Source organism: Schistocerca piceifrons, chromosome 3 (assembly GCF_021461385.2).
Source record: "Schistocerca piceifrons isolate TAMUIC-IGC-003096 chromosome 3, iqSchPice1.1, whole genome shotgun sequence".
NCBI classification, from domain to species: domain Eukaryota; kingdom Metazoa; phylum Arthropoda; class Insecta; order Orthoptera; family Acrididae; genus Schistocerca; species Schistocerca piceifrons.
The window spans coordinates 431559239-431571493 of record NC_060140.1 but is presented as its reverse complement, the minus strand read 5'-3'; the positions used below and the strand labels follow the sequence as shown (position 1 = coordinate 431571493).

General features: G+C 41.7%; 1 non-coding gene across 1 annotated transcript; it reads right to left on the bottom strand.

Annotated features, from left to right (window-relative positions):
* Positions 1–5832: 5832 nt before the first annotated feature.
* Positions 5833–5907, bottom strand: Trnat-ugu. The gene has a single exon. It is a non-coding gene; the product is annotated as a tRNA-Thr (tRNA).
* Between the last annotated feature and the right edge of the window lie 6348 nt (positions 5908–12255).

Genomic DNA, 12255 nt, shown 5'->3' with positions numbered 1-12255 from the left:
TTTGGACCCGGTCCTTTTGGCCTGTTACCTTTCTTTTCCAGCCAGGATTTCCAACACTTGTCCTTTTTGTAAAGGCTATTTCAATTCTGAGGCAAACTTCATGAAAGTGGCTGTATGGCCTTAAACACCTTCTTCGCATCAGAGTAAGAGATGATTTACTGATTTTAACCTTACACCACCCTATCACCTACGCCTTTAGGTAATTAATCTGTATCGGTATGTAGACACTCTAACAATACCACCACTTGCAAAGTAGGTTAGAAATCAGATTAATAATGTTGCTCACGCAGCATATATGCTCGCTTTATCGGGCAACAACAAAGTTATTGACTGTGGATGGTATCGTCAGAATGGAAATAATGAAGTCACTGTAAAAAAGTCATTAATTTTGGCACTTATCTTGAATGGATTCCGACGTAGATTTTGTCGAAGTTGTTGATTCTAGGGTGATTCCACTTTGACTGCTAGAAGGTCCAGATCTGTATTTTAGCAATATTTAAAGACCTAACAAATGCGTTTTTCAGGAAATTCTTAATGATGAAACAATCCCAGATCAGAACAATGGTATGGTAGAAATAATTTTTGGTTTGATGTTCACTATACACATTTTTATTAAATCTCTTGTAAATTCACATATACTTCTTAATTGTCACATAGTCAGGTAAACAGTTTTGTATCAGTCTTCATATATTTAACTTCCACTTTAACCAAACACAAAACTTGACTATTCTTTTACAAAGCGAAATAACAACTGAACTTCTGCAAAGTGAAACAAAGACTGCTCTGAGCGCATTCGCGCCAAAACGGTTACAAGTAAGTCAAAGATTATGAGTGTCTGACAGAAATGAATACACACAAGAACCACATCACTATAATATATCGATGCATCGGAGTACTTACACATTAATAAAACCAAATGTGAATGTTGTCACAAAAATATGTCTGTTAATTCGCAGATAAGTAATACGATATTACTGGAATCGAGAACTGGTGCTGGAGTGCCGTAATGGTCACGTAAATAAAGAACGATTACAACACCCAATGAAGACTATAAACTATGATTTGTTACATAAGGATTTTTTATTAATGCTAAATTATGACCCTACAGATTTAAAAAGGAATGGTAGAATAGTGATACCGAAATTTGATTTTGCGGCCAGGTGGGATAGTATGAAATGAAAGCCTAACTTACCGTAAGCTCTATCAATTTTTTACAAATCCTCACTCTAAACGAGTGCAGAAGTTGTAATGAAGTACAAGGCGAAAGTGTTTAGCAACATCTTATTCACTGACAAATTATCACAAGAACGAGAGACAGTTACAAGTAACTAAGGTTGGAGGAGATTCAAGAGAAGGAGCCAATAGTTAGATTACTGAATTATTAGCACACTGATCCGTTTCTGCGATCTGATGTCAGTAATTGACAAAATTTGAATTCATAAAATTTTGCATTCCAGAAGGGCGTCGTCTTTCTCCTACTCGTTAAGATTCTAACGTCTACTGAGTACATTACGATCTATACATGTCGAAGCCGATTGCAGATCTTACCATTTTTGAAAAGCTGCCGTCAGCGGCCACAGTGTCGGACGATGCCTGTGAATCCTGAAAAGCTGCCTAGTGCAAACTTTACATAATGTAAAGTGAAATGACTATTTCTCACCCCGAATTTTGATTCTCTCACTAGCAGTGGACGAAATGCCAACCTTAGATCCTCCTGTCTTTCCTTGCAACATTTGCCACTTCTTCGAGAGTCAGTCCTAGCCTCTCATGAGCAGACATCCAATGACAAGTGTCTTTTCTCCTGGAGCGTCTTCCCACTTACCAATAATTTTCCAAAACTACTACATCAGACCGGGATAACCAATGAAATTCCCGCATTTTCGCACCCAGAGTCCTACCGCTCAGGAAAGGAATGTGTTTTGGCTCTGTCCTGACGGTGCTTCAAAGCAGTGCCGATAGCATGTTGCTTCCTACAACCTTTCTAAGCTGCCTATCTGCCTTATATACGGTATAAAAATGAGGGGTATTTTGGGTACGAGAAAACGGCCGTCTCACATCTACAGACTCCACCCTCCACGCTAGCCATTTTCTGCTGAGAGCCTCACCTGTCCTCTGCTGCATGGCTTCTAGACCACCGATATGTCAAAGCTGTTTCTTCCCATATGCCAATGACACCACCTTCCTTTCCCTCTACCCTACCGTCCGGAAACCCCAAAAATTCTTCCAGCTCCATCTCAAACACCTCCTGGTGCAACTAGTGACCCTTCAAATTTGACACTGCCAAAACGCAGGCCATATCCAGACTAAATGGCTTGTCAGCCGTCACTTGCAACCTTGGTTTTATCATTCTGTGATAACTGTCTGTCTTTCTTATTATGATTTTTACTCTTGACTCATAGAACACAAACATGTCACTTGACGAGAGCACTGCTCCTGAAATTTTAAAGTTGTTATGTGATTTTATGTAACTTTTACCATTCTGATAAAGATAATCTTAGAACTATCGAAACCCGGTTAACATCTTTTAAAAAAAGATGTGTGCAACCGGTTGGCTGAGTGTTTCAATTTATATAATTGAAAACACGATTTCTGAGCTCACGGCCACGGTGTTTAAAATATCATTAAAAGAAAACCTACAAGAGACTGCTAAAACTATGATCCTTCACACCTATACATCCCTAATCATACCACTCCTCTGGTATGCAAATGCGGCACGCACTTTCATTCCTCCCTTCTTTTATTACCTCACCTTGCACTCTGCCCTAGCCTTTTGGATTCGCTTACCCTCCTCAACCTGAATCTTCTACCAACTTACTCCGCCGGACTGGTCCATGTCGAACTCCTATGATAATCCAATGTTACCCGTGGACACGACACTAACTACCTGCTGGTTTCCCCCCTGTTCACTGATCCTGGTACTCTGTTGTGGCTCTACCTCCACGTTCTCCCCAGAATTGCACCTTCGCACACTCCACCTCCTCTGCCAACGAAACTATAATTCTTTTCCATTGCCCGACCATGTAATCCGCCCTGATACATACCCGTCCTACCATATCTAGAACCGAACCCTCCACTCTTGCCACTGTTGCTTCCTTCTCCACTCCTCTCCAGCCGCATCCTATAGCTTGGTTCAAAACCGCGTTCCTCTTCACTCTCACAAATCTGTCCTCCAAACATCTGCCCGCCAAACACCCCTCTGCACATTACACTGAATGCTGCATTCCCATGATACCATTATCCGTACCAGTCTACATCCAATTACGACTTCACTCATCTATTTCAATCAATCAATGCATCGGCTTCTTATCTTTAATTTAAGTAACTCACCACTTGTCTTTTATATTATGTGAGACAGTCATTTTTTATTCATTTGTGTAATTTTTTAATTAATCAATAAATCAGCCTTTATCTTTTCACTTATGCTATTGACCATCTATCTTTTCATTGCTTAAAATATTTTTTTCTACCACCGTGTCCATGTCTTAAATTTTTTACTATTATTTGCCCGAAGAGCACACATTGTAACCAACCCCACCCATATGGGACGAGGAGAATGAAATAACAATAAAGGAAAAACATGAATCTTGAAACTTCTTTGTGTTTATTTAAACTGCTGAGCGCAAATGAACCTACGGTCTTTTACTTATTTTAATCATTTCAACACTGACCTATGGAATTTTTCCTAACAATGACAACTCAAACTTAACCTATTCATTTATTACACACAATATACAAGCCGAATGCAGTCTGACTGCTCTTCAATGACAACATGTCTTCAAATAATTAACACAAAAGAATGGCCCTGAATTGGAAGAAATCCTAATAATAACTTATACTTTTCATAAGACACTTACCTCACAGAAAATCTTCATACCACGAACTACAGCAAGCAGCAACTACAACCAGCTAAATAAAAGGATTCTAACTACGATAGGCTCTAACTACTAGGAGGCATATGGTTAGCAAAAGATTGATTTTGTTGAAGAGCAAACAATGTATTTAGCAGATTTTATCTTATTCACGTGACATCCAGGTCCAAAAATTATATAGTCGTCAATAATTCCACTACCCAAACAGTACCAACTACGACCATCTTCATTTCACAATGCATGTCCTACCAACACTGAGTCTCCACGAAGAACACACGTCCAAGCCGTCCGGTCGCTAACTGCTAACAGCTAGTCCGTCCAACCATAGAGTCTCTTACCGAGGGCGCAAAGCGCTGTCAGTGATATTAATTAGAGTCTTTAGCGCTGCCAACATACAACAAACATATTTTGCGGCGGAATGCGTGAATAAAATCTCGGTATTCAAACCGCTTCAGTACGAATAAAAGACTTTGGCTTTTAATGGCTATCTTCCTCATAGTAGTCAGGCTAAAAAACCAATCAGTAAGTGGTTTTTTACTCCTGACGATGGTGGCGGAGGTAGCCATCGAAAGTTCGAGCGCTTTATTAGAAATGGCGCAGCCTCAAAACCAGGAAATTTCATTTAAATAGGGCTTCTTCCTCGCTAATGTGTGGAAAATAAGATGTGTGGTTGTAGTTATTCACTTTTGTAGACGTGTAAAAAACGTTTTTCACGTATATTTGTAACGTTACTTTTATATTCTTGAAGCTGCTGTAACTTTTGTCATTTGTTTCACTACCAGGAAGCTTTAAAATGCGCAACGGACGAAATTAATTAATGGCAGAAAGCATGAATTAGAGTATTAATTTTAAAATAAAAACAGTCTATATAGGACAATGACTTCTCTGAGCTAAAATAGAAAAGCAACATCGTGCGATACGTTACAAAAATATTTCGAGACCAATGTAAGTTCACATACACCTGTCGAATCATGTCTGAGTAGATGAAAAAGATATACACTCTGTTTTGGATAAAGTGGAGGTTAAAGAAAACCCAAATTTAATTCACAACCACAGGACAAACCTCAACAGCAGCTAAAAACCCGAGCAAGATGGCTTTCTGGTGTCTTGCTGCAGTGGTTGGACTGCTTACCAAGTACGAATGACTACAGACGTGGGGAAAATTCAGAGTTGCGTTGCAAACACCGTAACAAGTGGTACAGCACAGACTAAAGTGCAACAGAAATTCTCGGGGAACTGCAAACCGAAGCCTTGGAGAAAAGATGTAATTTCCCTGAAGCCCATTTCAGTGAATTTAGAGGGCCCTGTAATGGGAGAACTCTGTGCGAGCGTTATGCTGCTGATTATGAGGAAAAGATAACACAGACTGGCAGACACGCAGAGGCATATAGACAGTAATTTTCCCTCTCTACATACACAAATGGAATAGGGAAGAAAATTTCAATATTAGGTGCATTCTCTGCCACGTAATGTACAGTGACTAGTGGACAACATATGACGTGGTGCTGGAAAGTGATGCCCTCGAATTTTTATGTGAAAGCTCGTGAAGCTTTTTAAATAAAAGAAACGTTATTAACGCTCTGTATCTATTCTTTATATCTAAATTTTTCAGCCCTCTCCCCGTAGATTACTTCGAATTGTGGCGTGTAACATGGTGGTGCCTACGTCGGCACTTGAGAAACAGCGTGCTGTAATCGAGTTTCAAAGTCGAAGCGTTCGTCCACATGTGCAACACCTTCCACATCAGCATAACAATGCTAGACTACACATGAGCGCAGTGACATCTGCAATATTCCGACGATTTGGGTTCCTTATATGGATGTGGTGTCTGTTCTTTCGGACATGTCTGAAAGAACAGACACCATTGATGACCTGCAGCCGCCTAGAACGAAATTAGAATTATATTAATACCGTCAGCTGCCGACGGGCTTTATATATATCAACGGGGACAGGTGAAAATGTGTGCCCCGACCGGGACTCGAACCCGGGATCTCCTGCTTACATGGCAGACGCTCTCTCCATCTGAGCCACCGAGGGCACAGAGGATAGCGCGACTGTAGGGACTATCTCGCACACGCCTGCCGTGAGAACCCACATTCTCACCTTGTATGTCCACTCACTACATTCGTAGTGTCCCACCCGAACACACTCATTACTCGTGGAAGACATTGTTACCAGGTCCCGTCAGAGTTCGGGGAATATGTGTGCATCCGCACAGAAGAAGAACGTCATGGCCGGTATTGCCAGAACTGTATACTTATATGGATATGGTGTCTGTCCTTTCGGACATATATTTCGAATGTATATCAATGCCGGTGGGCAGTTGACGATATTAGTATAATTCTAATTTGGGTTCCTTGTCATCATCATCCTCCACACAGTCCCGACGTAGCGCCATCCGATTTTCATCTGTTTCCAAAACTTCGAATATCTATGAGTGGCGGGAAGACTTCTTACTTTATAGATCCCAGTATGCTATCCTCGACGTCGAGTGTTGATCAGCAACAAGGGTATCATCAGACGCTCCTCAGGGAAGTGTGATATAATCGCTACTATTCTCTATACACATAAATGATTTGGTGGACATGGTGGACAGCAGTCTGCAGTTGTTTGCGATGATGGTATTGTGCACGGTAAGGTGTCAAAGCTAAGTGACTGTAAGTGGATACAAGATGACTTAGACATGAATGAGATTTTCGCTCTGCAGCGGAGTCTGCGCTGATATGAAACTTCCTGGCAGATTGAAACTGTGTGCCGGACCGAGACTCGTACTGGGGACCTATTGCCTTTCGCGGGCAAGTACTCCACCATCAGAGCTACCCAAGCACGACTCACGCCCTGTCCTCACAGCTTTACTTCCGCAAGTGCCTTGTCTCCTACCTTCCAAACTTTACAGAAGCACTCCTGCGGACCTTGCAGAGTTCGAGTCTCGGTCCGGCACACAGTTTTAATCTGCCAGGAAATTTCATATTTAACTTAGACATAATTTCTAGTTGGTATGATGAATGGCAGCTAGCTCTACATGTAGAAAATGTAAGGTATTGCGGATGACTAGGAAAACCAAACCCGTATTATTCGGATACAACATAAGTAGTGTCCTACATGTCACAGTCATGTCGTTTAAATATCTTGACGCAACGTTGCAAAATGATATAAAATTGAACGAGTGTATGAAGATTTTGGTGGGAAAGGCGAATGGTTGACATCGGTTTATTGGGAGAATTCTAAGAAAGTGTGGTTCATCTGTAAAGGAGACCGCACATAGGACTCTAGTGCGACCTGTTCTTCAGTGCAGCTCGAGTGTTTGGGATTCGTACCAGGTTGGATTAACGGAAACAATTCAGAGGTGGGCTAATATTACGGAGATGCTTCGGCAATTGAAACGGGAATTATTGAGAAAATTTAGAGAACCGGCATTTAATGTTGACTGCAGAACGATTCTGTTTCCTCCAAGATAACACTGCGCTAAGGACCACGAAGGTAAGATACGAGAAATTAGGGGTCTTACGGAAGCTTACAGACAATTGTTTTTCCCTCGTTCTATTTGAGAGTGGAACAGGAAAGGAAATCACTAGTAGTGGTATAGAGTATCCACCGCCACGCAGCGTAAAGTGGATTGCGAAGTATAGATGTAGATGTACATGTTAAAGAATACCTCCGAGGACTTCACCTTGATAGTGACGAAGCGGTACAAGCAGAGGTGAGGTTGCGGCTTCGTCAACAAATTCAAACACTGTACGGTTAAGATATCACCAGATTCATCACTCGTTGACAGAAATCCTTCTTCGCCAGGGTGACTTCATTGAGAAGTAAATATGTTGATACGAAGAATAAAAATGTAGAATGTTGGTAACGTTTGTTTTATTTAGACAGTTTTAGGAGTTTCCGCATAAGAATTCGGAGGTATTACTTTTCAGCACGCAGTACACTGGTGTCCATAATTAAAGCAATAAACGGAAATTTTGCAAGGTGGCGTTTATTTTGCCACAGAACACGTGATAGTAAAGTAGAAACAATGTGATCAGCTGCAACATGCCTAACGATAGACAAAAATGTTCTTCGTTTTTTTTTCTACTTAACGGATTTGCACATACAGACTACTGATGTGCTCAGCCTGGGATGTGAGCACGTCTGGCACGAATACAGGCCTGATAATGACGGGACATGCTGTGAAAGATGCCATCAATCTCATGTTGAGGCAATACTGTCCATTCTTCCTGCAGAGCTGCTCACAAGTCTTGGAGAGTGGTAGAAGGATGGTGACGTGATGCAACCCTAGTCCAGTCCAGACATCCTCTATCGGATTCAAATCTGGAGAGCGAGCATTCCACGCCATGCGTACAGTATCTTCCGTTTCCAAAATAAAACATCAACCACCTGTACTCTATGAAGTGGAGCATTATCGTCCATCAACAAGAAGTGTGGGCCCACAGCACTTCGCTAAAACCGTACATTAGGTCCCTAGTTCTCCCCAAGCTACTTGGCAGCAGTTACATCTTGCTGATTTACCCTTACAATTTCATGAAGAGGTGTTCGAATGGTCAACATAATCCCTGCCCACACCAGTAGGGATCCTCCTCGACATCGGTCTCTGTCCCAAATTTTTGGGACCAGAAATCGTGTTCCACGTGCCCTCCAGATGCGAATCCGTCGAGAATCACTATCCAGACCGAATCGGGACTCATCTGTGAAAAGAACATTGGCCCACCATTCGACCGTCCACGTGGCATGTTGACAGCTCTGCTCTAGACGCTCTCTTCTGTGAAGAGACGCCAGAAGTAAACTGACAGCTGGTCTCCAACAATAAAGGCCACTCTGGTGAAGCCTTCTCTACACCGTTTGCTTTGATACAACACGTCCAGGGGAGGCTGCGAGTTCAGATGCCAGTTTCAGTGCAGTAACAGGGCGGTACCGTCGCGCCCTTAGAGCCAAATAAGAGGGCACTCTTTCTGACGTGACATGTTTTCGACCCTACCCTGGTCACTGGGATACAGTGTGGGTCTGTATAAACTGTCGCCACATTCGAGAAACAAGAGAACGATTCATATTAAACTATCTGACTACATCAGTTTTCGACTCTCCTGCTTCCATTCTTATTACGGCCCTCCACAGTAGAGAGTCTGTGGATGTCTTCTCTGTGCCATACTGCACCGTCTGTGACTGAGTATACAGCGACTGTGCATGCTGGACTGCCCTGCAAACACCTCCCCCCCCCCTTATTGATTGGCGACTCCATAGTGTCCTGTGCACTACGACCAGATAATGGGTATACTTGGAAGGAGAGACAGTATTGGTCTTATATATTTGTTTTTTATCACAAAATCGATTTTCGGTCACTTAGTGACCATCTTCAGTGCTGTAATATATAACTTAAATTAGTAAGCACTGGTGTCAATAAGCTTACGGCGATCACATATACTACAGTCTATGTGATCGCCGTAAGCTTATTGACACCAGTGCTTACAAATTTAAGTTATATATTACAGCACTGAAGATGGTCACTAAGTGACCGAAAATCGATTTTGCGATAATAAACAAAAATATACGACCAATGCTGTCTCTCCTTCCAAGTATACCTCCCCCCTTGTTAAGTGCGCTGACGTCATTGCTGTTGTGGTTGTCCATTGATCGGAATGCCATCTCCATGTAGAACACGATCGCAACGATGTTGACAGTTTGTGTGAGTATATCGTGAATTAGAAACAGGACGGGGAAATAGCAGTTTGTTGTTGTGATTTTGGACACTAGTGTAGATGTAAATGTACAAGTGTAAAGTATTACAATGCCATGTTGTCGCATCGCCTCACCAGGAAGGGGACGCTGATGGCCAGTTGACACTACTGACAGTGCTGCCTTAAAAATGGTTCAAATGGCTCTAAGCACTATGGGACTTTAACATCTGAGGTCATCAGTCTCCTATACTTAGAACTACTTAAACCTAATTAACCTCAGGACATCACATACAGCCATTCCCGAGGCAGGATTCGAACCTGCGACCGTAGCAGCAGCGCGGTTCCGGACAAGCGCCTAGAACCACTCGGCCACAGCGGCCGGCAGTGCTGCCTTACATGCTCGTGATAATGGCGTGCGTATGTAACTGAACGCCTAAGGCAGATATCGCGCGATGTATATATTATCGATGTGTGAGGCGGCACATAATGTGTCCCCAGGAGGAGCTGCTTGGGGCTTGCGGCTGCACGGGTCAGTGCACACGCCTGGGGGCCCTTGTGACGTGTGACATCTCTACGTTGATAGCCACGGTGACAGGTCTCACAAGGAATCTACACGACAGTCGCATCTTTGTAAATATTTATATTTATGCTACGCGAAGGTCACAACTCGAATATCATTCAAAGGAATTCGTTCCAACTCTCAAAAAATTCTTAAGAAAATCAACTTTGAAGTTTCCTGTGATTCTTTAATACCCTAATATGAGGGTGAGTATTCGTCAGGCAATGTTTCTCTGTGGTAGAAAGTTTGTTTGTTACGTTGAAGGTACAGCGTCGATTCCTGCAAATCTTTTAAACAAATATACCTATCCCACGAGCATTTCCGTGAAGCGCAAAATACATTAAGGTGAAAAAATTATTAGTAATTTTTTAATTTAACTATTTTTGTTAATTATCTTTTGTGAAACTTCACTAATTAAGAATTTATATTTGCAGTGAAAACTGTACTTTTGTGTGTGATATTTAACTAGAAATAGCAAAATGATAATTAGATCCAAAAATTTTAAAATTATAAACATGGTCGAGCTTCATAAATGGTGCATGCAATAACTTAATAGAATTGGAGAGCTGTTTGGCTGTTATTTTCCTATTCTATCAACTTTCTACAATTAGAGAGTATTAACTACGCGGAATTTATCCTATGAATTTTCTATGTAAATGACACAGGTATCGAACTGAAAGACAAAACGTGAGAAAAAGATGACCAAAACGAGACTCGAACAAGTGATCCCACCATTAGCAATCTCGAGCGCGACTTTAAAGGCATATATATATATATATATATATATATATATATATATATATATATATATATATATATATAGTTAGCTTTTCCAGAAATAATAACTTACAAAAAAATATCATTCACAACCAGAAGTCAATGTTGCTTCTATACACAATCCAAGAGTGTGTGAAATCACGATGGACCTTGCCGCTTGCCGCTGGTGGGGAGGCTTGCGGCCTCAGCGATACAGACAGCCGTACCGTAGGTGCAACCACAATGGAGGGGTATCTGTTGAGAGGCCAGACAAACGTGTGGTTCCTGAAGAGGGGCAGCAGCCTTTTCAGTAGTTTCAGGGGCAACAGTCTGGAAGATTGACTGATCTGGCCTTGTAACGTTAACCAAAACGGCCTTGCTGTGCTGGTACTGCTGACGGTTGAAAGCAATGTTAAACTATAGCCGTAATTCTTCCCGAGGGCATGCAGCTTTACTGCATGGTTAACTGATGATGGCGTCCTATTGGGTAAAATATTCCGGAGGTGCTATCGTCCAGCATTCGGATCTCCAGGCGGGGACTACTCAGAAGGATGTTGTTATCAGGCGAAACAAAACTGGCGTTCTACGGATCGGAGGGTGGAGTGTCAGATCCCTTAATCGGATAGGCAGATAAACAAATTAAAAAGGGAAATGGATAGGATAAAGTTAGGGACAGTGAAAATTAGTGAAGTTCGGTGGCAGGAGGAACAAGACTTTTGGTCAGGTGAATACAGGATTATAAATACAAAATCAAATGGGGGTAATTCAGGAGTAGGTTTCATAATGAATAAAAAAACGGGAGCACGAGTAAGCTACTACGAACAGCATAGTGAACGCATTGTTGTAGCCAAGATAGACATGTAGCTCAGGCCTTTCACAGTGGTACAAGTTTATATACCAACGAGCTCCGCAGATGACGAAGAGACTGAAGAAATGTATGATGAGGTAAAAGAAATTATTCAGATAGCGAAGGGAGACGAATATTTAATAGTCATGGGGGAGTGGAATTCGATAGTAGGAAAAGGAAGAGAAGGAAAAGTATTAGGTAAAGAAGCCGTCTGGTAGAATTTTGCACAGTGAATAACTTAAACATAGCAAACACTTGATTTAAGAATCATGAAAGAAGGTTGTATACGTTGAAGAGACCTGGAGACACTAGAAGGTTTCAGATAGATTATATGATGGTATGACAGAGATTTTGGAACAACGTTTTAAATTGTAAGAGATTGTGGACCCTGACCACAATCTATTTATTATGAACTGTAGATTAAACTGAAGAAACTGTAAACAGTTGGGAATTTAAGGAGATGGGACCTGGATAAGCTAAAAGAACCGCAGGTTGTAGAGAGTTTCAGAGAGAGCATTAGGGAACGATTGACAAGAACGGGGGAAAGAAACA